Raw genomic sequence first — 27,486 nt, forward strand, 5'->3', positions numbered from 1 at the left:
AACCTTAAACTACTCAAAATCAAGATGTTTCCTTTCTGACTTGTTGCACACTGCCTTTGAAGACCAGACAAGAGTCCCATAATCTAATTATAAGAAAACAAGCATCACAATTTTATTTGAGTTATTCATTTCACTTTGATGTGGTCTTACTCAATTAGGCTCCATTAAATATGTCAACATTATAATTTCACTGACTGTTCCTTATATTATGTAGAATGGTGTTTATGCAAAAAACTAGAAATCAAAAACTATGACTTGCATTTACATTTATGCGTTTGGCAGATGCTTTTATCCAAAGCGACTTACATTGCATTGTATTATACATTTGTTTCTTAATGTGTCCTCTCCACTGGGATCGAACCCATGCTTGACTTCAGCTTGGTTTTGACAAACAGGGTCACAAATTTTTCACTTGCCTCAAATCTTGTAAATTTCACGCCTGTTGAAAAATTGTTGCCAAAAGCGATACATTCATGAAACCTCAACAGAACGTTGGAAAATTTTGATGTTACCAGTCACAAGAAAATTTGTATTTATTGTTTTATGTAGTTAATTGTTACTTTTATGATGAATACAGAGTAAACATCTTCATAGTAGCATAAAGCTCTAGAATATTTAATTAGTCGATTAAGCCAAGAAGGATGTGATCCATGGTACTAAAGTCTATCCGGCACAACTTACCACCTTCACCCCTTTTTCTTTAAATTTCTTTTCCCCTCTTTTCCTCCCTTGCTCTCCTCCTCTCCCCTGGTTACTATTAGCATTCATATTAAACAAGTTTGCCTTCCAAGCACATCCACAAAGACCCCGCTGCAAACGAGCTTCATAAAAACTCGGCCCATATTTCATATCACTTTGGAATGCTGAACAATGGCTTTTTATGGCGATGTCTGAGGTAATGCTCGTAGAGGGGTTATTGCCTAATGATGTGCGGCCCGGTGGCACGGCAGTGCTCCTGGACCACCCACATCTTGTGGTTTGGTTGAATAATAAAGTATTACATTAATTTGGCTAGTTAATTAAGAAATGTCAAAGAAAATATCAAAGCCCCCATGAATCCCCATGCTGGCTTTTTGAAGAGCAGGGCAGGTTATCTTTGGAGGTCAACCTCACTTTTGTTCTTTATTTCAAGTCTGCACTGGTAGAGGGCACATTTGCTTTGCTTTGCTTTGTATCTCTCTCGCTCTGATTACAACTACTGTGTTTGATTTGCAATTTAAGCCCAATCATGATACAATCAGCTCTGATGAAAGCCATCGAGTCTCGATCATTGTTGTTACATGCTGTTTAGTAATGCTTTATCGCCCACAATTACCTTCCCGGGGACTAAACTCCACAACATTTACGCATGCTTATTGTGTTCTATTTGCGTTGCATTGTTAAAAAATCGAATGACGTTGGGAGTCCTGATGTTTAAAGTTATACAATTCACAGTTATAGGATTTAAATCCAACGTAATCTTAGACCTGGGGTGCTTCAGGCCTCGGTCCATGTTTGTCTCAGCAATAATGTAATTTAGAGCAAAGGAACATGAATGCGGTTAAGTTCCCCGATAAGGTCCCTGTTGACACCTCAAGCTGAACTCTAGCACCCAGGGAGTCAAAGTTGGGTCAAGTTGAGCTTTTAACACATGGAACGTGTTTCTGCTTCTGTCTTTCATTTAACTACAAAGCGCTTTGCTTATGCTTGAGGGTTGTCAGAATTTGTGTTTTGGAGCTTTTTGGGACTTCTTGCGCCAAAGTTTCTAAACGCTAGTCGAGAAAATACATAATGTTTGTCTTCCATGGGAAGAACAGGCTACAAACGGTGCATAGAACTGTTAGAAGACAGCATGACATAAATATAGAAAAAGACTATAGTTGTGTTGTATAAAGTTTTTAACATCATTATTTTTTTTTACATACACCCTCATTAACCTCCTCCCCCCTCAAAACCACCTCTCTTACCTCCTGGTTACTAGTAACTCCAGTGACTGACTAACTGACTGCAAAATGGCATTCAAAGATGACTTGTTAGCAACGTCCCACTTCCAACGCTCATTTCTCGGTGGACAAAATCAAGTCCCGCCCTACATGTTTTCTATTTCAGAAGCTGTTTCACTCAGATATACGTCATGATACAGAAAAGAAGAATCAGTATATTGCTGTTTCATGGTGACTTTAAGGCCTGGGTATTCAAATATGTGCATGCCTTTTTTGGGGGAATATTCTTTGACTATTTTCTTATTTAAGGTTCTGATAACTGAATTATGTAACACAAATAACAGAACAGTTCATATACATTATAGTTTGTTTTGTCTACACTGTAAAACTTTGCTGTAGTTTTGAGCAGGTTTGCCAGTGACTCACTGTAGATTTAACTTAAAATTTTGTTTTAAACATATTCTTACGTTGTTTTTTAATAAAACAAGACTGAAGTAACTTTTCTTATTTAAATGTATTAAAAAAATTGAAATACTTCTATAGAAAACAAGACAAAAATGCTTAGGAAGAATGACATTTTTGCTGTGTTGCTTTGCTAATGTATGTCATTTCTAGCTCATTTTGAATATCAAAAGTCAAAGTGAGTTTTTGTTTAAAGTAAAGTTGAACTCAAATTGAAAACAATACTAATAGGAATGTAATTTGATATACATTAAATTACTGGCAAACCTGCTGCAAAGTTTTACAGTGTAGCTTTAACTTTGCTACTTGTAGACATTGACTTCATAGACTGTTCTTATTGTTAGCTCATTGACAAAATGTTAACCACTCTCTCATTTGTAAATCGAAAAATGAATTCTTTGGACTACAGACTTATGGTTGGTCACGTTTGAAAAAAGAAAAGTAGCTGATTGTTGCAACAATTTTTTTTTAAAGGCATGTTGTTAGGTTTATTGTAAAACATAAATAAATAAAGTTTGTTTTTCTTTGATAAAAAATACATCAAAAAATACAGGCGTAAAAGGATAACAAAAAATCTAAGCACTCCGCAGTCAATTACTCTTCCTACATAAATTATTTAAAGAAACACCAAAGAAATCTGTATTCTAGAGTCTTAGACCTTTCCAATGATATATAGTTTGTCATGATTTGATTAGAAATCACATGCACAAAATTTACGCAAACTTAGGTGTCCCGTATACGGAACGGGTGACAGTTAACAGGCTACACAGCTCTCATACTTCTCACCTTCTCACCACATACAAAACAATCAAATCGTACAAAAAGTCCTTCCATTCAATTTACAGCTTTCTGTTAATGAACCAAAGCGGCCGCTAGCATGACAAGTTTGAAGACTCTATGGAAGTTTGAATTGTTCTCTGATAGCTAATGGCGGACGTAAAGGGCCGTTCCTTCTTTGCTTCACGCCATCGTGCCAATTTGTCTGAAGATTGTCTGCTTCTTTGGAACAGAATCAAAAGGCCCGAAAGCCAAGTGGTTTGTTAGCTGTATGTTGGAGTGATACTACTCTTCACCCCTCATTTAGATGGTCAAGGAATCTGACACAAAACTGAGCCTTGTGTTGACTATAGCGCTTACTGGTCAGGCTCGCTCTGAGCACCCTTAGCTCTTCTCACGCTGCACTAAATGAATGACTGGCTGTCATGTGATCTATGCGGTTAGCTTGCAAAAGGGGAATTGGAATGGCCATTATTGGAGCGAAGACTGGAGGGAAGGAAAGAGAGGGATCTGCTTGCATTTGAAGATGAACGTATCATGAATAATGCCTCTATTTTCTATTCAATTCCCAATTCCATCTCTCAGCCCATTGTCACGGTCGCTTCCATTACCGCCTCATTTTTCGGCCCTGAATTCGATATAGGAGAATTTACCTTGTGTGTATTTAAAATAAGATTGTCTTTATTAAAAGCGATTTCTTCTATTGAGATAGTGAGTCTCATCTTTGGAAAACATTAGCCTTTGTTGAATGAAGTGGTTGGGTTAAATCAGAGCAGAACTGCTGAATTGCCTGATGACTTGATTAATCAGACTTCTTTTAAAGGAAGAGAATATTGATGTCTGGTACGAACTGATTTTTCTCGCTCTGATTTTATCTCTTGCTTATGTTTCATTCTTATTTTTTTCCCTCTGCTTCTTTGCATGATGAAGAAATCGCAGCGTGGCATAATGTAAGACATTATCGCTTTATCTGGTGCTAGTTTCAGACAAGAACATGTCGGCTTTACTCGATCATTTTAACAAGCCCATCTGGCACAACTCTAATTTTTTTTTTCTCAGACCATAGGGGTGGATAGAATATATGTATAAACAGTGTCTTGGTGGTCAGGTGATCACCGATTTCTGCATCCCTGGCCCAAAAGGATGCAAAAATGAATAGCTGTTTCTTTCCATTGGGTCTATTGAGGAAATTAGATGATTGAGAGTCACAGCAGACCGTGTTATATAAACGTTCCGTCTCTAATGCATTTCACTTTTTCCCTCTCCTCACCATCGGATGGGAATAATTTGTAACACATGAGGTCTGAACGTTGGAGAGAAGCAGATGTCATGATATCTGTTGTTTACATTCTCTATTTCTAGTTGGAACGTTCTACTGTCTGAAACGGGAGATGACAGACAACTAAATCAGTTTGTCTTCTTTACAAGCGTTTTGTTAGTCGTAACAATAATCAGATTTTTGTCCTTCAGATAGTCGATAGATTTTGTTGGATTGAGCTGCTGCTAACTTTATCCGTCAGCCTGTTAAATTATACACTCTCCTAAAGGATTATTAGGAACACCATACTAATACTGTGTTTGACCCCTTTCGCCTTCAGAACTGCCTTAATTCTACGTGGCATTGATTCAACCAGGTGCTGAAAGCATTCTTTAGAAATGTTGGCCCATATTGATAGGATAACATCTTGCAGTTGATGGAGATTTGTGGGATGCACGAAGCTCCCGTTCCACCACATCTCAAAGATGCTCTATTGGGTTGAGATCTGGTGACTGTGGGGGCCATTTTAGTACAGTGAACTCATTGTCATGTTCAAGAAACCAATTTGTAATGATTCGAGCTTTGTGACATGGTGCATTATCCTGCTGGAAGTTGCCATCAGAGGATGGGTACATGGTGGTCATAAAGGGATGGACATGGTCAGAAACAATGCTCAGGTAGGCCGTGGCATTTAAACGATGCCCAGTTGGCACTAAGGGGCCTAAAGTGTGCCAAAAAAACATCCCCCACACCATTACACCACCATCATAATTACATTAATATGAAATTGAACAGGTGTTCCTAATAATCCTTTAGGTGAGTGTAGTTTAGATGTTATTGTTCTGTCTGTGACTCATTTCTGGTGTCCTGTTTGGTTTACTCTGATGCTGTCATCGCTGAATAACTTACAAACACATATTGTGACCCTGGATCACAAAACCAGTCTTAAGTAGAACAGGAACATTTTTAGTAAAAGACAAAAATACATTGTATGGGTCAAAATTATAGATTTTTATCCAAAAAATCATTAATATAATACGTGAAGATCATGTTTCATGAAGATATTTTGTAAGTTTCAACCTTATATATATAAAATCTTTATATTTGTGAGTGGATGTCCTACTACAGTGCCCCCGATTACAACTTCAAAGGCAATTTTTGCAATATTTAGATTTTTTTGCACTCTAAGATTCCAGAGCTTTAAACGGTTGTATCTCCTCCAGATATTGTCCTATTCTAACACCTCATTCATTAGTTTATTTATTTAGCTTTCAGATGATGAAATTGAGAAAATCTCAATTTCAAAAAATGTACCCATAAGACTGGTTTTGTTGTCCAGGGTTATATACATACATACATATATATATATGTACTAACACAGTCATCACTACACGGAGAATTTTTTTTTTTTTACAGAAACTATTTAACCAAACATAACATTTTGTCATCATTAAACCATCTTCATGTTTTGTGTTAATTACTTTTCTTTTATCTCAACTGAATCTGTCTTTCCTGCTGTGGCAAAAAAACAATAGAACCCCAATAGAAACCAATAAAATACCATGAAGTACTATGTTTTTACATTTTTACAACAAAATTCCTTTTGTGGTGTGTTTTGGGCTTTACTCCAAAACAATTAATCTTACAGAACACCCCACCAATAGAATCCATCACGCACTGCAAAAAATGACTTTCTTATTTAGTCTTTTTTCTTGTTTTCCAGTAAAAATGTCTAAACATTCTTGAATCAAGATGCATTTTCTTGATGTGCAAACTGACCTAAGAAAAGAAGTCTGGTTTGAAGAAAAAAATATGAAATTTCAGTGAGCAAAAAATCTGGCAATGGGGTAAGAAAAATAATCTTGAATTGAGAAAGTAAATTAAAGGTCAACCTTAATTCTAGATTATTTTTCTTACCCCATTGGCAGATTTTTTCCTTGTTTTAAGCACGAATTCACTGAAAGTTCTTAATTTTTTACTAAAATCAAGACTATTTTTTTAAAATCAAATTATTTTCTTTGGTCATTTTGCTCATCAAGAAAATGCATCTTGATTCAGGAACTTTAAAACATTTTTACTGGAAAACAAGAAATAAAAAGTCATTTTTGCAGTACACCATCAGTTTCCATTAAAAAAACAATTCAATTCCCTTTACAACTATTGAATCCTTTAACGTTTCTATTCAGGGTTCTGTGGTCTTTTTGCAGGGATGTAATAAATATTGCATTGTGTGATTGGTCCTTTACTGTATGTGGGTAGTTGACAAGTAAACCGTGGTTATCTAAAATTTAGAGTAAAAAACTAACAATGAACATAAATCTCTCGTGAGCTATTTTATATTATAAATATTATCAAGATAAAATAATATATATTATTATATATTAACAGTATTTCGCACCATAGGACACATTTACGGTATATTTGTCAACTACCCATGTGGTGTTCTCCATTGCTAACTGACATGGGCTAATAAGTTGGGCTAATGTTGACTTTCTACTGTATGAAGAGAAACTAATCTTAGAGATTCTGTAAAAAAAAAATGTGAAAGCTTTAGTAGCACATGTAGGCTCACATATGACAAACAAATCACTAATAGGAAGGTTCAGACGCTATTCTCAATTCTCCATTTGCTTATCAAAAGTTACATTGTTCTCTTCCAGTGCTACAAAAACTATGCTTATAGTTCTGGTTATAAACTGGGTCACATTTATCCATCAGTTAGCGTACCTCTCAGTCACTACTAACAGAGATCAGTATCTCTCCTCACTGAGTGTGCAGGACGGGAACTGTCACCTACATCTGACACGTGCGTCGTTTCGTCGAACAGCTGCGACACGTTGCGCCGTTCCCTCATCGTGATGAAAGCTACGTGCCGAGCGCTGGTGTCAGGCCGCAACGTCCCGTGGTCTCCGCGGTGAGACGCAGGGAGCACTGGGAGTTTTTTGTGCCGTCACATCTCGCCTGTCAGTCTGCACCCCAACTGAAGACTCGGATTGGTTCGCCGTACAACCATTGATGTTTTATTAAGCTTGTAGGGGTTTCTAGGAGGATGTGTTTGAAGGTGGGTTGAGATCTTCGATCAGATGCCGAGGCATGTTGACTCCCATAAGTGACTGAGACCGTCGTGAGGCTGTCAGGTCAGATCATCAGATCAGATCAGATCAGATCGTGAGCTGAAACAGCTGAGACAGGTCCCACCTCAGTGCAGTCGAGAGCGATAGCATCTGGATAATGTTTGTAAGCATCAGACAGATGATATCTAGTTTACTTGTAGAACGTGTCGAGTTTTTATCGTGTGTGCCTTGCCAATGGCCGTGTCGTCGGCTGTATGAACACATCTGGAAGGTTTTTCATCGTCAATATACATAAAGATTAATATGTCCAAAATAAATCTACATTTAAACTTAAAACACATTTAAGCTAGGATTTAAAATGCATGTTTTATCCATGAATTCCCTGTGATTCAAACCCACGACATTTGTGTTTTTGCCCCAAAGTATACTTCAAAGTTAACGTTCAAGCAAAATGTATTTGTATCGAAAGTGTATTAAATGTATTTTTTAATTCGAAAAGTACCATGTACTGTGTAACGGTGCTGTTTACAATTTGCAATATTTTGGCCATAAATAAACGTTGCCATATGGGATCTATGATGTTACGAGCCCCAGATTTCTTTTTGTAAATGTCTCTTCAGAATAGTATTTAATGCGATGCGTCAAGCTTACAAATATTGTTAATTCATGCCAAAACTTGTATTATACATATCCAGACATATATTTATACTCTTTGAATGTGTCCTCTATATTTAATGCATGTAAAGTTTGCTTTACTTTTGATGCTGTGTGTGTGTGTGTGTGTGTGTTTTTTCTGCGACAGTCATCTGGAAGAAAGCCGAGATGCCTCGGAGGTGGCGCTGAGGACCCTAACAGCTCCGGCAGATGAGAAGCAGGCTGAAGCGCCACGGTTCAAGGTAGTAATAGAGATCTTTCACCATCTCCATCAGCACTGATTTCACTTCTAACAACTTTATATGTGGGATCTGTGTATGATCTCTTAACCGTGCCTGTAACTGATTTTTTTTCATAAATCCTAAGCAGTATATGTTTGCTTTGAGATACGCCGGCGAACTTGATATTTTTCCCGTTATGTTTATCGCTGCCACGCACCCAGATGATATCAGTGCATTGTGCTGTACTAAAAGCAGACGTCTGCATCAAACGACAGCACCTAATGAGAAATGTCACAGGTGTCACAGCTTCGTGTCTTCATAGGATCCTTGATTCATTACTCTTCACTGTGTATGCTGTATGGATTATTTGTATGTATATGCTAAAGAGTTAACGAGATGTGTGAGGTCACAATGCTGCCCTCTACAGGACCACCGTACACACAGTCTAGACTGATCCTCTTCTGTGATTGGCAGGGATCTATGAGACTTGTATTGCGTTTCATCTGTCAATGCACCGAGGGTTAATAAACTTCCCTTCCTCTCTTTTCTTTACGCTCTCTCTCAGGCCACCTCCAGTCACTCCGCTAATCAGCAAGCACTTCTTAATCAGCCGCAAGGTCTTTCGGAGGTGAGTATCACACGTATGTATATGCGAAAGATGAAAGTCACTTAAGAACTTCGCAATACATGCTTGCATAACGCTTTACTCACGGGTTCAAATATTACAACCTTCAATCCCTCGGTTTTGCAATTATTCTGTCTGGCCGGTCCTCTTCTTCACATCAACGACATCACAGGCTTTACTAAAGACACACCTCACAACCTCATACCTCTGTCCATCAAAAATGAAGCCGTCACATTTATAAATAATGCACGGCCCGGCTCCGGAGGAAATAAAGAGAGATAAAACTCCGAACTAATACTTCCCCGACTCTGACATCGTAAATCAACCGCAGCTCATCTATTAGGTTCATTAAGTGAATTGGAGATTAAAAGGAGTGATTTGATGAGATGGAGAACCTGCCTCCAGCCGTGATCCACCTAAGCCTGACCCCCCATTAGGGCTCGTGAACTGCCCTTATAATGCATCCTTAATGACCCACCTGGGTTTGTGTGTTCTTACCCTGCCCGTTTGTTTTCCTGCGCTCGGCTGTCAGTCTGTCTAATGATGGAGTTTTGGAGGCTGACGGTGAGATGAATAGTTTCCTTGTCTGGTTTAATAATTGCCAAAACGGTATTCATATAAATCTGTCGATCAGAGTTTTAGATAAAAGCGAATCAAATCTAAATCGGGTCTATAGGGCGCTTGAGGGAAAGTGGTTGTGGTTAGTCTCAACCTTTTTGATTTTGAATTTATGATCCGGTGCGTATTATACCCACATCTCACGTTTCTTGCTTTTTAAGTCATGCTTGATGTTCTTTTGTCCAGCGCATGTGCGCATACGCATGCCGAGATCACATTATTTGAATGGGTGTCAGACTCAAACATTTGTTAATGTTATTGTGCACTTTTTAAATATTAATCCCGTCACATTCATAAGAGCACTAGGAAGGCATCAAGAGCGATTCGAGGGTTGTTACGAGATATCTCTCAGGCTTGTCCTTTTGTCCGCCTACATATCCAGATGTTCATTCATTTTTTATATCTATGCAAATGAAAGCGCCTATATTTGAGCACAGCCTAGAATTAGCTGCTAAAATTAGCTACTAATCGGCACCTTTATTGGAGCGAATGCATTATGGATGAGGCACTCGGGGGCGTCCAGACCTGGCCGTACATCGGTGGTCATCTGTGTGGGGCCTCAGCTGCCTCATTCAAAAGGGCAGCTGGCAAACTCAGAAATTAAACTCGCTAGAGCGGATTGTTGGACGTTGCCGCCATTATTGTGGTTTTATATTGTTATGTAGAAAGGCTCGGAAAACAAAACAATTACATTGCACGCACGAACGTGAAAATAATAGAATCATGCAAAATACGTCACATAATGTCAGGGCGACATACGGTAAAACCTTGTAGAAAAATATTCCCGGTAAATATGTTGAAATAGGCAAATTGCTACGTCCTGCAACATTATTTGGAATTTGTGAAACATAGCTGCGGTTTAATAGTTGCTGATTAGAATGACAACATGTGTTAGGAAAGCATTCCCACACAGATTGGTGTTTATATACAAACTCATCTCATCTCCCACCCGAACCTACCAGATGCCTTCACCGCCACACGACTGCAACAATCTGTCAGCAGCCGGCAAAGCGCTGTTAAATCAAGCCACAATTATCTGCTCTTAATTAGCAAACGGAAAACGATTACGAGCGTGGATTACTTTAAACACAACTCCAGCGTAAGACACCAAAGAAACCATCGGCCGCACTGTAATCCAGTCAAGTTGTCAACAGATCGCAGGCTAATTAGTAAAATTACAGGAACACAGATTGGGATTTGGAAGTGGAGAGGCGTGTGGGGAGGTTTAGTAACTTTGGTAAGTATGAGTGATTGTGTTGGGTGAGAGGTGTCAAATTTGGTATTTTTATCTTGAACATGAGCTGCCTCCAAACTCTGTGAATTTCCAGTGAATAATAATAATATTTAAATGCTTGTTCGGAGTCTAGGCCCTGTGCGTCAAACATGTGATGAAGACTTGAGCTAGATGTCACAGCCATCTCCACAGTAAAGTGACTTTAAATTCAAAAGTCTTGCCTACAAAAAATGGAATATTTATAACCCAGAGGAACGCTTCATTAAACACACAATAACCTTTTTGTGGAAACTTTCTGTAATATCATGGTATGTTATCACCCTATAGGGCAGGTGGTCACATTGCGAACCTGCCATTAAACAACCTTTATTACACGGCTCGTTGGAATGCTTGTTTCTGATTGGCCAGTCGCAACATTTTTAGGTTCGTTATTCCCAAATAACAACATCTCGAAACTAACAACACATGGTAACCCGGATGAAGCAAATCATTTTGATTGTTTTTTTGACAAATTAAATGCAAATATATCTTTTAATAACACATGACATTATATTTACGAATGATTAAATTGCCTGTTCGAAACATTTAAACGTTGTTTTTACCTTAAAACTGAAACAAAACGTTTTTTCCTCGCGAAAGGTCTGCATTTGATAAAAATAAGCTAATAAAATATTTCAAATTCACCTTTTATGTCAAGTTTTTTTCTCATGTGGCAAATACGGTGTTATAAGCGAGATAATGTACAAGCAGCCGGTTGTTATCACAAAATTAGCCCCTTCGGTGTGATACAAGACCCCCGCTTCCCGTCGGGTCCTGATCACACTGTCGGGGCTTATTTCTGCGATAACAACCAGCTGCCTATACATTATCTGTCACTTATATGCTTCCTTTACATTTAAGTAAAAAAACAATTGTGACACATGGTTTTTAATGGAAACTGTACAGTTATATGAAAGCATTGCTTTTCAATTAATACACTCTTTAAAGAAAAAGTGAAATAAAAATGCTTCAACTGGTTATTTACGGACAGTGATGTCATAGATGAACTATTTTTGAACCATTTTTTTTACGATTTTATAGTGTAAAGAACATTTTACAGCTATAAAGAAGAAAGAAACAAAAGGGTTCTTTGGGTATATTCTTACAGAATAATTATATTTTAATGTTAAATGTTACGTGTAAGAAATTACACACTAAAAATGTACTCGGTTTCTTGTGATGTTTTGCTTTTATGAATTTCTGCGCACCGTGAAACCGGTTTTAATTAAAAAACAATTTGACGTGATCAAACCAGAGAGATCTATCAGGCACAGTCTTGTTTATTAGCAGCTGGCACACGCACGCAGGAAAGACGATGAATATCTTGGCTTTGGAACGGCTTTGCTGTCCTAATAAAGCGCTCAGACGTACAGCTGTAATATAGATCAGAATTAGCATACGCTCACTCCCATTCCAGAATGCCACAGACAGAAAGCAGAGAAGGTGCAATTAGTCCTTTATTAGATGAAACTTAATATAGTTAAACAATATGTCTGGCAGAAATGTTACAGATGTTAAATATTTGGCTGGTGTACAGTTCTGCTCATCTAATGCTTGTCTGACTTTCTTTTCGTTTTATGAGATCTTTTTTTAATTCAAGTTTTTTCCTTTAGACATGCAATTTATATGCTAGGAAATGGGGTCTCATTACTGCGGGCCACTGCGAGGCCTGTGTTATTGCAGTCTTTATTCAGAAAAACTTGTTTTTTCTTGTTCATGCGGACTTTAATATCGATTGATTAGATGCAGTCTGATGAAAATGACCCGACTAGATTCATCGAAGACAACCGTTCTGACCGTTTTTTAGATCTTCATAATTGGCTCGTTGCATCTCAGCTTTCTTCGTGTTGTAAGCCTTTATCACTAATAGGATATAAAGTTTGTGTGAGGGATATGGAATTCATTAGAGATGAATATGTAACCCAAGGATGATGCGACTCTTCCTCTTCATTGCTCTTTACAAAGATAGGATGAAAGACTTGAGTTAGTCAGTACAAGGAAATTAAGATTAGAAGTTCTTTAATGGGCAATGTAGACTGAGCTTTACAAAAGCGTTCATAAAACACACAAGTATTTAAAAAGTTGCATCCTGCCCTCAACTATACAAGGTCATTTGGGCATAAAATTAGGTATTTGGAAGGCTGGAAGAGAAGGTTATGTTCTGCTCCGTGTGCTGTAGATGATTAATTAGGCTGAAGACTCCTTTCAGAAGACTCAGAGATATAGAAGAGATGTCATTTTTAAAGCATTTTAATGGATAGTACATTCTTTAAAACTCCCCCTCACATCGGCTGCTCTGACATTTTTTCAGGTCCATTTGTGACCTCTTATGGAATCTTCGTGATATTTGTTAATGAACTTGTTGGACTCTGATTAAAAGAACGTACGTACTGTGTCTCATAAACAAGGTCATATTATTAAAATAACATGAACTATTTTATAGTTTAGTTGAAATCTATGAAGGAATTGCTATTTAATTGGATAGTGCACCCAAAAAAATAAATAAAAAAATCTTCATTGATTCCCCCTCACGACATTTCAAATCAGTATGACTTCTCTATTTTGCAGAACACAAAAGAAGATATTTTGAAAAATGTTGTAAACCAAACAACATCGGACCCCGTTGACTTCCATCGTATGGGCACAAACATTTCTCAAAATGTATTCTTTTGTGTTTCAGGGATGAAAGAGTCACATATAGGTTTGAACCCAATAAGCATGAATAAATGATGACAGAATGTTCAGTTTTGGGTGAACTACATTAAGCTTTTAATACAACCGTGTGTACGTTCGGGGGTCTTGTTGGATCTCTTGTCTCATGTACGGGGACTAATATGATTGACTGTAATTCAAGCAAAGTTGAGGACGTTTCATCAAAGCGAAATCCAATATGGAGGCCGTTAAAGAGTTCGTAGACAGCATGTGTGTTGCAAGGTCATGATGATAGCAAAGCAAATGTAACTAAATCCATTTCCCTTGCGCACAGTTGATAGCTCAGCCGAGCACTTTAGCCATGCCATTTCACCCTTAATGCCAAAGCGTAGTTCAAAAACCCTTAAAGCAGTAGATGAAACTCTTTTCACAAAGAAAGTCTCTCAGTTTTCCTGACAAAGCCCACACGACCCAGCGTGAGAGCGCTGGCTGTCTTAACTAGCAGGTGAAGTCACTCGGCTCTTGGTGAGTCCACCTATCAGAACGGCATGCTCCGGTACTCTACCTGCTGTCTGATTTCAAAACCATGAAAGACTTCCACTTGAAAAAGCAGTTAAAAGCCGTTTCATTCCTCAGATAAACGGCAAAGGCCCCAAAATAAAAAGAGAACAAATCTTATCAGGAAAAGTGTGACATTTTCCATTTGAGTTTCCGGTTTGATAGAGATGCCATGTTTATGTTCACTATACCATGCTGAGATTAAAAGAAAGTGGATTAGTAATTTATCTTTTGCGTTCTGTCTACAGTAAAGGTAATATTTGCGTCTGAGAGCAGATAGTAAGAATTTTGAACCCAGTTCACCCTAAAATCTTGTCATCATTTTTCTGTTGAACACAAAAAACCCGAGTTGTGGGGCGCTATTGACTACCATATGCTGGTTTTGTATGTTTTGATGCTGGTTTGTGTCGGTTTAACCTGGTCAAACCCGCATCAAAACATACCTAACCCACCTTATGCTGTATTTTTCAACAGGGATAGTAAAACAACAATTTTTTCTTGTTTGGTCCACATTCTTCAGAATATCTTCTTCTCTGTTCAACAGAACCAAATGAATACAGATTTGGAACAACTTAAAGACGGAAAATGTGATTTGTTAAGATGTTAACTTTAGCTTGCTAGCACTGAAATCCTGATCCCACCTTCCATTCAAATTGCCGCCCAAAGCCACGCCGCCGAAATACATGAACGTGCACAAACCAGAAGCTCTTGGATCAATTCCAATTAAATCATGTCTCATTCACCAGTGAGAACATGTTATAGTACAAAGTAAAAAACGTTACTACAATAGCGAAAACCGCTAACACAAACAACAGCTTTAAAACGGGATTAGATGCAGCACAGTTCCCGTTAAACGCTGGGTGATGATGTGTTACATAAAGGTCCAAACTACATAATCAAAACCCATCAAAATCGAATCATAACGTGTTCAGAAGTTGCCATGGCAACCAAAAAAAATGTTGATCAGAAAAAAAAGTTGCCATAGCATCATCTTTGAAACCCTTGACTCTAGTAGTTGCTCCCAGCGTGGAAAAGCAAAACCGATTTTAAAGTGAAGCGGAATTTCTAATGAAACAAAATAGTGGGCGTGGCTTTCGTCTTTCTCTGCGATTTGATGCATAAAAACAGCCGTTGCATTTTGAAATGTAATTGGCCGCAGACCAACAGTTAAAGTTTAAGTAAGAGTTTTATTTTATTTTTAAGTTTATTTTAACAAAAGATTATGAGGGCACACAAATTATAAAAAGAGAATGACCCACATTGATAAACTGTTAACAATAAATGCTGCAATATTTCATGAAAAAATTGCCATTGTCATTTTTTATTTCTCTGGGACAAAAAACGTTTCTGGACCGGATTGCATACCCAGCCTTTAAGAGCGAGTATATAATGACAGAAATTTCAATTTTGGGTGTACTTTCCGTTGTAAGAATGAACACTGCCAATTGAAATAAAGAAGAATTCATTCTGTAAATACTGTGACATTTTTTTGGTTCAGGGTACAAATCTAAAAGTGTGAATATTGAGCACTAAATAGAACCAAACTCACATTATGAACCTAAGGGTAGAAACTGTATTAACTTCTGCTTCTTAACTTATTTCACATTTTGATTCACATATTGTAGAACTGTAAACTGTATATTTTCTTTGTTCTGAGAACGCTCTAGAAGTCTATTCTGTTTTCCCAATCCGCATTTTAACACATTTTCGATATTTCTGCAAAGCATTTTTATCTAAAGAATAAAGGCAATGCATCGTCTTGCCATACCAGAGATTTTATCTTTAGAGATCAATCAGCTGTGCTCATTGTTATCAATCAGTGTATTATCACTTTATCATTTACATCTCTGATGTAACAGTTCATTTACAGTATCTCATGAATGTTTTAACCCTTTACTGCATGAATCATTTCTATTCATAAATAATGCATGTATTAGATGCCAATCATAAATAATATTTGCATCATTTAAATTTAATGAGCAAACATTATTCTTAAACATATAGTGATATAAAGTATGTTATGAAAAAGCGTTGCTTGAGGGGAACATTCACAAATGTTGACAATGGATGTACGGTAGCGCAGCAATGCAATATGTAACACACTACAGTATATGGAGAATATATATATTTTTGCAATATAATTCACTGGTTTATTCCTCGCTCTTTCGGATTGCTTTCCTGACAGTTGCAAACAGCGTTATATCGAATCTCCTTGAAGTGGTCTCGGACTGATTGCCATGCCCATGTTCATATATGCCCCCACTAATTCCAGAATAAACTCTTTTCCCTCTCCTTTAGGGCCATGACATCTGCCTGGTTGTTGTGATCAGATCTACTTCCTCAGCTTCAGCCGGCGCATCTAATGAGGTTTCCTCTTACACAAGCTAATCAGGTACGGCGAGACCCCGCGTTTCTTACGGCAGCGGTTCGGCCCTGAGTCCGGTGTCACTGACTGATAACTGCGGACAGCTCTGATGAGAACAGGCGGTAATTACAGCACCGAAAGAGAGAGAGGGAAAGGGAGCGAGGGAGTAGATAGAGACGGAAAGGGAAAGTGGAAGTCTTGTGAAATATTCTCATTACAGGTCATGGCGGTAATTACCTGACACTTACAGATGGAGTTGCCTCTTAATCAAAAGAAGGAATCATTACTAATATTGATTCAAACTAAGATGTTTGAAGTAATGACCGCACTAGGGGTGTAAAAAAAATAAATCAAGTCATTTTCAGCAACTTTCCCAGCCGTCATTCCCGCTCTAAATAATAATGGAATGTCTTACTTCATTAAAGGGGAACGGCAGGAAAATGAGCATGGCAGCTGCGACAAAATTGCTCCTGTCTAATCTGCATAGATTGCAGGGCAGGAATAAAACCGGACAGTATTTGATTTCTAATTTTTGCGCTTTCTTTTCATAACAGCCCATAATTCACATCCTTTTAGGAATGAAATGATCTAGATTGAATGCAGGCAGAGCCCAAAATATCACGCTGTTTACTGACCGTCAGTGATGATTTCCTCTGTTTATGCTTCGGTGATTAGACTCGGAATGAAATACATTTCAATGTCCCTTGTTAGATTGTAACTTTTAATTGAACAGGGACTGTCAAAATTTGACGAGTGTCACCTTGATTTTTTTACATTTAATAAACGAGAATTAACATGAACGGCTTGGGTCACACAGACAAGTTTTTCTCTCTCCCGTTGTACAAAATGTGAGTGCGCTCGTTTCCACCTTGATGTGGAAAATGACACTTAACAAGGTTAAGTAACAGAAGTTGGTTAGGGGAGAGACCTCTACCTCTTTAAATTGCCTGGGTTAATGTCTGAGAATGTTTATTAGCGGTTTTATAATGAGGTGATGTTCATATGAAGCTGGGAAGCATTAAAACGCTCCGCCTCAATGCAAAGTTAATTAGAAATTCCTTAAGATGGGTCATCAAGTTAAATAATTAACGTCTCTTGGGGAGAAACAGTCGGGTCATTCTACAAAATGGGTACCAGTTGTGTTCCTGGTATATAAGAGCAATGTCACAGTGATTCAGAAGTATTTTACAAGGTGGCTTATTTGTATATTCTTTTTTAGAAAAGCAATAGACTAGTGAACCCCCATCCATAACCATCCCTGGGGAAAATGCAAGTATGACTAAAAAGTATGAAATCAACCGGTGAACAAGCCACCAGTTATGTTTTCTCAGGACATTGTTAAGTTTTACTCTTAACACGTTTCTTAAGCTTTTATAACAAGCAAGTCAACAAGCTTCTTTTTTTCTTTCTATTATTTATCCTGTACAATCGTACAAAAATGTACATGAATTTAGACTAGAAAAGGACACTTATTTCCGAGAATGATCTATGTGTTAAAATCAGATGTGTGACATGTAATAAAGTGACCAAGAAAAGTATGAGCTCATAAAAGCAGGTTCTGACTGAGAGGAACTATGCAGATGAGAACAGCGTATGATTATACTTCATACTGCCAAGCTTCCACTGGTGGCCACTCTATTGATTACTGTTAGATGGGCTTATAATCACAGAGTCTCCAGGCCATATGATTAGATAGATAGTCTGGAGTGTGATGCATATCAAGTTCATGATGAGAGGCTTTAATATGATGGGCATAAATCACAGTGTGAGGTTAATGCACCTGCAGTATCAACTGTTATCTGAGAGATTTGATTGGAGCAAGAAAAATCGTCCATTTCACGTGGCCTCCTTCTTTATCAACATGCATGCCTGCTAAAAATGCTCTTAAAGGATTATAATGCTATAGAAAAAGTAAGAGTTTGTTGTTTAATTTAGTGTTTGATTTAGTGTAGTTTTAAGGTTTGTTTCTGAGGGAGAAGATAGAGGAGTGGTTTCTCTAATGTTTGAAGCAAAGGTTGAGCTTTATTGATAATTATATTAAAATTGTGTTCAAACACATCATTGTGTAAGCATCGTCCCTTGATTTGTTTGCTTTAAAGGTCAAATGTGTAATTTTTGGAAGATCTATTGACAGAAATGCAATAATATCCATGATCATGTCTTCATAGATGTATTATGACTTTACATAATGAAGCGTTTTGGTTTTGTTATCTTAGAATGAGCTATTTCTGTCTACATACACCGCGTGCAGGTCGCCTTTCGTTTCTACAGTAGCCCTAAACGGACAAACTGCTCTACTGTACAGAGCGTTTTGTAAATACGATATCTTCTTTGGCAAAGAAACGAAAACGTGACGACAACTTAGACCTGTGTTCAAAAGGGAGGAGTGAGCCGTTGGTTGCAATTCGCAATTTTACCGCTAGATGCCGCTAAATATCATGCACTGCCCATTTACATTTACGCATTTGGCAGACACTTTTATCCAAAGCAAACTTGCATTATTCTATGTTTTTTTGTTTCTGAATTTGTGCAATCCCCTGGGATAACGCAATGCTCTTACCACTGAGCTGCAGGAAAGCTTTAAAACAATTATTAGTTACAGTTACAATAATAGTAAACTAGTATTAATTAACTAGTAATAATAATCATAATACTTAAATTAAATAAAAAATAATTAATTTAAGTAAGTTTATAAATATATTAAATAAAAAATAAATAAAAGCTTAGATTATAGTTTTACATTTATTGCAGTTTCTTTTAGTTGTATTGTTGGAAAAAAAATTGGTACAACCTTTTTGAGTGTAGACGTTGCCTACAGATTACATTACGTCCATTTCTGATATCATTGTTTCTGTTGTTGGACAGTTATGTTTTTTCTGGCATTGTTTCATTATGACAACTAAGTTAAATGATTGTTAAGTCATTTGGTTTGTATTACACAGGTGTCATGTCAAATTTGTAGTATTTATTCATAAAGTCTAAACTTTAAGATTCCTTTAGATAGAATTCAAACCCAAAAACAAATGTATTTCATATTCATAGATTGTGTAGGCACACTCTGAATTACTAGTGGTACTGGTATGTATTGGTGTAAGATGTTCTGCATCATAACTTGTTCTACCAGGATGGTTTACTGACACTCAGAATACCATAAAAATGGTTGATCCGTGTTCTCTTTGAAGTGATTGTCTAATCACGTTTAGATGCTATTATTTGTTTTGTTTCATGGTTCAGCCTGTAAATCGGCTGTAAATTAACAGCTCTAATCTCTTAAATTGGTCATTTTCATGTGAAAATTGCACCATTATTTCACGCCCGTGCGTAAATTCAGAACCCGACGCGACCAAAACAACAGATTATGTATCCCATTTGCATTTCCAAAGCCTTATGTGTGAAACCAGCCATGAGAAATATTCCTGTGGCATAATGGTTGTCGATTAATGGCTCCTAAATGTCACGCGTGTTTATACCGACATGTTTAGAAACGTTCCCCCCGAAGGGTGTCCTCTCTCGAGCTACGAGTGGCAAGGTCTGACGACGTTGATCAACAAACCAACGAAGCGAAGCAACAGTGTTGCGATTTTCATTAAGTGTCCCGTGCAATTTGGTGCAACACATTGGGCGCGTTCCCCAAATGTTCACAGGCGAGCTGCTGAACACCAGGCTTGTATAAATATTGCCTTGTTTCCCTTAGTGGATTCTGACATGCATGAACACACACTGGGAGCTTAATTAGCTATAATTCCATAAACAGTGGAGGTAACGAGGAACCAGTGCAAGTCCCAACAGCTGTGGAACAGAAAGAAAGGAGAAGAACAGGAAGCGGGAGAAGTGGAGAACTCGACAACACAGCTGAAACGACATGTGTTATAGGGGGCAGTGCTTCATATTAGCCTTCACGTTCCTCACTTGTAAGCTTTTACACCAACACCAGTTAAAGCAGCTACATAAAACAGAGGAACATTACACCGAAGCGCCTTAAGACACGCCCCACCATCTCTTAAATTGGATAGCATAGCCAAACATGAACATTTCTTCATTATTTAATCAATGTTGTGTCATTCCAAACCTGTGATGATTTCTTTCGTCTGCAGAACACAAAAGAAGATTGTAATACGGTTCAATTAAAGGAAGGAGGCGGGAACCGGCGAACATTCAAATAAAGTTTAATCAAAACAAACAAACAAAAACACGGAAGTAAAATGCCGGTAGACACCTCACAGTTGACTGCCGGCCATAAGAACATAAATACAAACTAAACACATGTCCGGGCCCGGTCCTCTCTCGTCAGCAGTCCCGTCGCTCGTCCTCTTATGCTCCCGATTCCCTACGTGAGATCCCCTACGCCTCACGGCTCTCGTCACGCCTTCCTCACCACAAAGATATTTTGAAGAATGTTTGTGAAGACCACTGAGAATGTCTGCAAAATATAACGTTTCTCAAAATATCGTCTTTTGTGTTTCAGACGACTTGAATTATAACCAGGTTGTATGGACGACTTTTATGATACTCTTTACATTTTTTCACTTTTATTGTGTGTTAAGACTGTCTGTACATTCAGCTAGAGTACTCCACTGTGCTTTCTCGGGATAAAAAATAAAAAAATGAATGCATTACTTTTGAGTGCACCACCCCTTTAAATTTCATCCCAGGTTTGATTACTATCTCAATAGTCACTAAGGTGTGTGCTGCATGTGTGGATGCTTGCATGATCTGTGGGCAGAGGTCTGAGGCCATATATTTTCACTGAGAAAATGAGCTCTCATCTGTGGTTCTGCTCATAAATAAACAAAGGCATGATTTCACTCCTTGCCCGCTCTGTATGATAATAACACGTTGTTATTTTGGTCCAGTTTGTTTCCACCATGGCCAACAGTTTTTGTTTAGCTTAAAATACATTTCCCTCTCTTATGAAGATGTGTGTGGTTATGGCAGTGGTTTAATAAACATAGATGTGATCGTTTGGCCATGCCATACTGTTATTATGACCATTGTTGTTCATGATATGTTGTTTTTGTCCCTTAACCACAACACCCTAGCATTGTCTCAAAAAAGTGAATACAAAGAATCTTCAAGGTGTTGTGGTTAAAGGCTGGAATACACTACAAGACTTTTGCTCAGATTTTCAGTCTGGAATTATTGCAGAAACTCTGCAATAGTCTGTCGATTTTATCGCCTCTGCAAACTTTTAAAAAGTCTACAAGAGCATGCGATGTGTGTTTTTTTTAATGATCTGTTCTGATTTAGAAAGTCGTGTAGTGTACATGTATGGCAGCCTTAAGGTATTCCCAATGTTATTTGGCACATTATTGTGTGGTTTTGGTGTTTGCTTGCTTGTCCGAAGATACTTCAGTCCCTACACGACTCAAATATGGTTTGTTGTGCATTGTAATTTAATTGAATTCTTTTGTTTGTTTTGTCTGCCGAGCAAAAGTAATAAGCATGTTGGCTTAGAGAAGTAATAGCCCATTTTCAACAAGCCGCTTCTGTCGCAGTTTACTTGATGCTTAACTTAACTTAACTTATATTTCTTCCCGAATGCGGGATGGGTTTTCCAAAGTACAACATTCTGAAAAAAAATGGAAATTGCGTTTGTCAAAGATTTGATCTAGATGGGATTTAAAATTAAGATTTGAAAGAATAGTAGAATGAAGATTTGCTTGTTTTGGGATCTGTAGATGGTGCGTTTTTTCGGACAGTAGAAACACAGAATTCTTGGCATGTTGTAAATGATGGGGAAACGTGTAAATGGAAGATAGCCCAGTGGCATAAATGACAAATAATCTTGTAAATGGTAGGGATAGAGTCAAAGGCAACCTTAGCGTTTACAGTGTAAAAAGTAAATCATAACATGCTTCTGATACAGCACAAGTTCATCTCATGAAAACAGCTTCTTTGATCATCCAATAAGCTTCTTTATTTCTAATTCTCTCTCTTTTTACGGACACACTCACATACGCACACACTTAAGTAGAAATGCATCTGAAATGTTGGTGAAGGCCATGGAATAAATAATAGCCCCCAAACTAAAAAGGACCAGTCTGTGTTGGCTAAACAAATGGACCTTTAAGACTGCTCTTTGAAATGGCCCTCTGTGAAGAAAAGAAGACATTTCTCTCTGTTAATGAGGGACTGTTTGGAGATGCAGGACTCTAAGTGCGGCATTCACCATCATCCGCGAGAGGCGAGCAACATTAACCAACAGATTTTTTGTTAACCCAAGGATTATACATTTTAATGAGGGAAGACATGGCTTGTTAGTGGTATTAGTCATTTGCAATGTCACAGTTAAAATACTCCTTTTTAATGCATGCACACACATCTTAGCCTCACATCCATGGCATAGTCATTAAAAATAAAACCACAGGCTTTTAGGATTCGAGCCAAGCCAGAAGTACTCTGAAGAAAGAGTCTCTTGGAAACAATGGTGTGGAATCATCATTTCGCTGTTGTTTAAAACCCGGCGAGGGTTTCTGAGGTTAAGCTGGCTTTTGATGTGTTTTTAACTCATTTTAGTCTAGCTGGGGGATTAATTTCACCCCCACCTAGAAAGAGCAGAAAACAGCTTGAATGCCCCGTTCGAGCCCTACAGTTATCATATTCTACGTGAGCGCTCTTTTTATTAAAAAAAGAACCGAGACTGGTATCCTCTCCTTGACTTCCTGCCATAATTTGAGCTAATGAAGATGTGGTTATAGTGCGTGTGGTCCTCTGGAAAATGATGGCACCACAAAAATATTGCCGCTCAGTACTTTCGGCCTTCCCAAAATGAGCTTTCTCTCTATGCAAACTGTGAGAGCTCTCTCCAGCCAGGGATGTTGACAATTACCCGTGAGATTATGGTGTATTATTTTATTCCACCACTGGAAATGAAAATAACTCTGGGCTTTTATGTCATACGCACACGTTAACGCATTACACGTGTTCATATTCTCACCTTGATCTCTGTTTTTTAAAAATGGCATTAAGACGAGCACACGGATGATTGCTTGGCAGTACATTTCTGCTGTTTTAGGAAGGTTACTGCGTAGTGCCGAACCAATGACAGATATTCAAAAGAAACATCAAACCAGCTGTGTGTTTGTATGATGGAAATTTCCACAGTGTGGATTTAGCATGACAAACCAAAGTTATGTGTTTCGTTCAAGAACCCACACAGGACTTTTATTTTTGCCATTTTTTATTACCCGGGTTATCATTTTCAGTCTCTAAAGCGACGGTGTTTTTTGTCTTTGGTTTGTAAAAAAAATTAAATGTTTTTTTCACCTTTGTGTCTTTCCACCCCAAAACTGCTTTCTGTCTTACTGTATGATTATTAGTACTTTTACTTACATATTTATATGAGATGGGTGATTCAGTTGATTCAGATCCACACAAAACCCGTCTGCATGATTTCTTCAAAGTTCTCGTTGACGCATTGAATCGCAATCACAAATCGATCACAAGAGGGAAACATTATCAATAAAGTCATCAAAAAAAGACTGAAATTATGTTCAGTTCCTCACATAATGGTTATTTTCCACTTTTGTTTTCTAAAAAAAAAAATAATAATAATATGGTAAACGAAGAAATGAAGGGTGACTTATGACCTTTTCATTTCTAGGTGAGCTATTTCTTTAAAGCGGCCCTGCAATGATGCATTCTGACTTCTTTACAATGTTAAACGTGCTGTCTTCTCGTGCTAAACATGGTCAACTTGTCAAAAAACTATTTGGGCGTATTGCGTAGTATTTCTGTGCTCGACACACTCCCCAAGAGATTGTACAGGTTTCAAAAGTTTTTTTCGAACATATAAAACTGTTTTGTAACAACTTTTCTTAGTCCCTTATTGGTCAATTCTCCCAGAATAGCACCACAGGAGAGCAGGAGAAGGAGCATGCGCAGACTCCACTTTCACTTGTGCGCAGGAGAGAGAGAGCATACGTTTCGTGAAGTTCAGGTGTTTGTTTGTTCACTGCATGTGGGTGATGAATGTTATATAAACTGTGGAAATAAAGCTGGATTTGGAGATCGTTTAAAACTGATCAATGAAGCCGTCCCAGCGCTAAAAGATGCCGGAGATGAACCGGTGATGTCTGTGTTTTGTTGACAATAGGCAGCACGTGCCCCTCCCCCCGAACTTGCCGTATGTTTTCGGAAACAATTGTAAAGCTGAATCTATCTTTTATAAATGTGATCAAACTAAAAACTCTTTGAAGATGGAAGTACTACTCTGTAGGTACTCAAGATTAATATGAGATTGGCAGAAACCCTGTGTGTTACGCCTGCTTTAACTGACTATAAATATACATTTAAAATTGTATGTGTTCATTATTACAGTGATTCATTTTTTTAAACATTAAGCAAAATCTTAACTGTAGGTGAAGAACAGACTCATGTACTATAGATTCTTAGTTTAAATAGCTTGTTTGTCCTTTTACAAGTTTTGACAGTTTGGGGATCAATTCAATAATGGAGAAACTATCCTGTGAAGATGTAACGTTTATAAGTGATCATATAACGTTTATTTCTGAATTAATTCCCATATCTTGATTTCTGTTTTATAGGTTAAAAGGTCAAGTGTGGAATTCGTGCCCTCAGCATCATCCAAAAGAAATGCAAAAATTATAAAAACAGGTTTGTCAAACATTTAAATTTACAGTAGGATGTAAAGTATATCAACAGATGAAATTACATGAAAAAATATTCTTAACATTTATAGCCCTACCATATTTTACATGGTCATGATAGTTTGTATGTAGATAAAGATTGATTTTGGCATATTTGAGTCCGGAGTCTGGTCGACTACGGCAAAGATGCCTTAAAGGCCTTAAACTGCTCGAACCCAGGTAATTGCTGCTTGCAGCTATGTTTATTTTTACTTTTATATCCCTACCGTATTTAAATGGTCATAATTGTATAAAGCTTTTGGAATTTTCGGGAAATATTAACATGTCAAATCCTTAGAAAATGAATGTTTTAAACAAACTTATTCTATTGGAACATTTGTATTGCATTGACAAACCAAACCTGAGCATCTCTCATTAAATTGCCTTATAAGATAAAAAAAGCAGACAGATGCAGGGCGCAGACACCTGATTGGACTACAAATGAGGGTAGAGATATCTGTCCGGGCCAGGCTGGGCTTAGATTGGACCACTCTATGCTGATTACCAACTGCAGCTTTACGGTATCTGAACGTGAACTTGTATGCGAGGTCATGAATTCTGCTCATTTTGAGACAAAGAACGATGCATGGGGAAGCCTAACTAGTCCTGATTAGTGGAGAGAGGGTGGGGAGAAATGTAAAACCACTCCACGACCCTGCCTAGGTCAGAGCTGCCCGTTGGGGGCAGGGGACGGGTCAGCTTATTTTGATATTGAATTTAAAGGCATGACGCGATCGCTCAGAAAGACTGAGCTCGTTCGAACGGTTCTCGGAAATCAGCATCCACAATCATGGTATTGCCAAAAACACACTCCAACCATCAAGAGAGCGTTAACCCCTCCCCGAGATCCTCTTCACTCCCGTCAGCCCGAGTGGAACGGGAAGGGTTAATCCAGAGAGAGAGGTGACCTTTATTCCACCATACTCAGTCTCCTCTTTTTATTAAGGCTCACCAAAGGGACTCATCCTACGTGAGGCTGCACGGAGCGAGAGGGGAGAGCATTGTCCTTATCACCTCCGCCCAGAAAGTGGAGAGTAATAGGACTTTGTAAGGAGAAATGAAGCCGGGCCCGATGGTAGCTGATTAAAAATTGACTCTGCCGCATCAAAGCCAAGTTGAAGGTGAAAATGATGATCACTTCCTTCTCCCAGGGACCCACCACCGATTCTTTTATTCAACCTTGAAAGCTTCCCTCTGAATGAGAAGATCTCCCCCGAGTCCACTCATTGGAGATGGAAGCTGACGAATGAAGATCAGTGAGCTCTTCATTCCCATATTAGAAAAATCATATTTCAAAAATCATAATTCAATTTTTAGCTAATGACATCTTAAGACAGGCGTGTTTTTGTTATCAGTGCAGAGGAATGATTCCAGGACTGAGTCTGTGCTCTTACTGTAGTCTAATTAGATTGGGTAAAGGAGAGGAAAAGTGAGTTTATATATTCGTGCATAGGGCACATTAGATGCTTTTTGATATATTGATACTTTTAATATATTTTAAAATTTATTTAATAGATATTTTGTTAATTGGAATATAGATTAATAGCAAAAGTTTTTTTTTCAACATTAACTGTAATAATTAAGTGTGATTCTTTTCTATGAGATCTGATGTGAGATCATTCAGTCTTGAATGAAATGAACAATTCAAATTAAAAAAAATTATTTGTATGTTATAGTTCAATCAGCGTTCACACTAGGTTCGGTCAAGTTAAGGGGTTGTTGCTTTTTTTCATATAATGATTTATTTTGTACTTACATGTCATACAAAATAAAAATCATACAAAAAGTTCTAATATTTGTGTATAACCGTACTTGTATATCTCCTCAGAACCATCATTTGAGATACATAACAGCACAGTTCCCATTTAAAGCCCCTCTTGTACAGTAGATGAAACCACTGGGTGCCATTGTTCCTGTGCAACCACAGACACCATTAGCATATATAGTGTAAGAAATCAACGGCAATGTAATCTCTTCCAGTGAGTGACAAAATGAAGGTGTCACATGAGGTCAGAAGCTTCCAATGGCAAGCTAATGTGCGCCATGTCAGAATTGACAACAGTGAGGGAGCTCATGCGCGTATGCGGTGAATCAAGATGATCCTTAATGGAGGATGACATATCCAAGCAAAATGCTAAAATACCATTTGACAGGCTCACAATAACAGCAGCGCACTCAGACACACGGAATGTGGAATGTAGTTAAAACGGCACCAAAAGCTTCATGCGTGACCCATCTTCCCCCAATGATTGTGTTGTGATCATGATTGCTGTAAAAACACGGTTTAAAGCACAGCGAAGAAGCATATATTGTGCACACACGTAGGAAAGAGGTCCTGATAGGGTTGGATTGATGCCAACATTTTGGCTCTGGAACCTC

General features: G+C 37.9%; 1 long non-coding RNA gene across 1 annotated transcript; it reads left to right on the forward strand.

The window, feature by feature from the left end:
* The first annotated feature begins 8,963 nt into the window (after window positions 1-8,963).
* On the forward strand, window positions 8,964-25,111 carry LOC130412819 (uncharacterized). The gene is made up of 3 exons (XR_008905409.1): window positions 8,964-8,996; window positions 16,393-16,486; window positions 25,006-25,111. It is a non-coding gene; the product is annotated as an uncharacterized LOC130412819 (long non-coding RNA).
* The last annotated feature ends 2,375 nt before the right edge of the window (window positions 25,112-27,486 follow it).

Source organism: Triplophysa dalaica, chromosome 23 (assembly GCF_015846415.1).
Source record: "Triplophysa dalaica isolate WHDGS20190420 chromosome 23, ASM1584641v1, whole genome shotgun sequence".
NCBI lineage: Eukaryota > Metazoa > Chordata > Actinopteri > Cypriniformes > Nemacheilidae > Triplophysa > Triplophysa dalaica.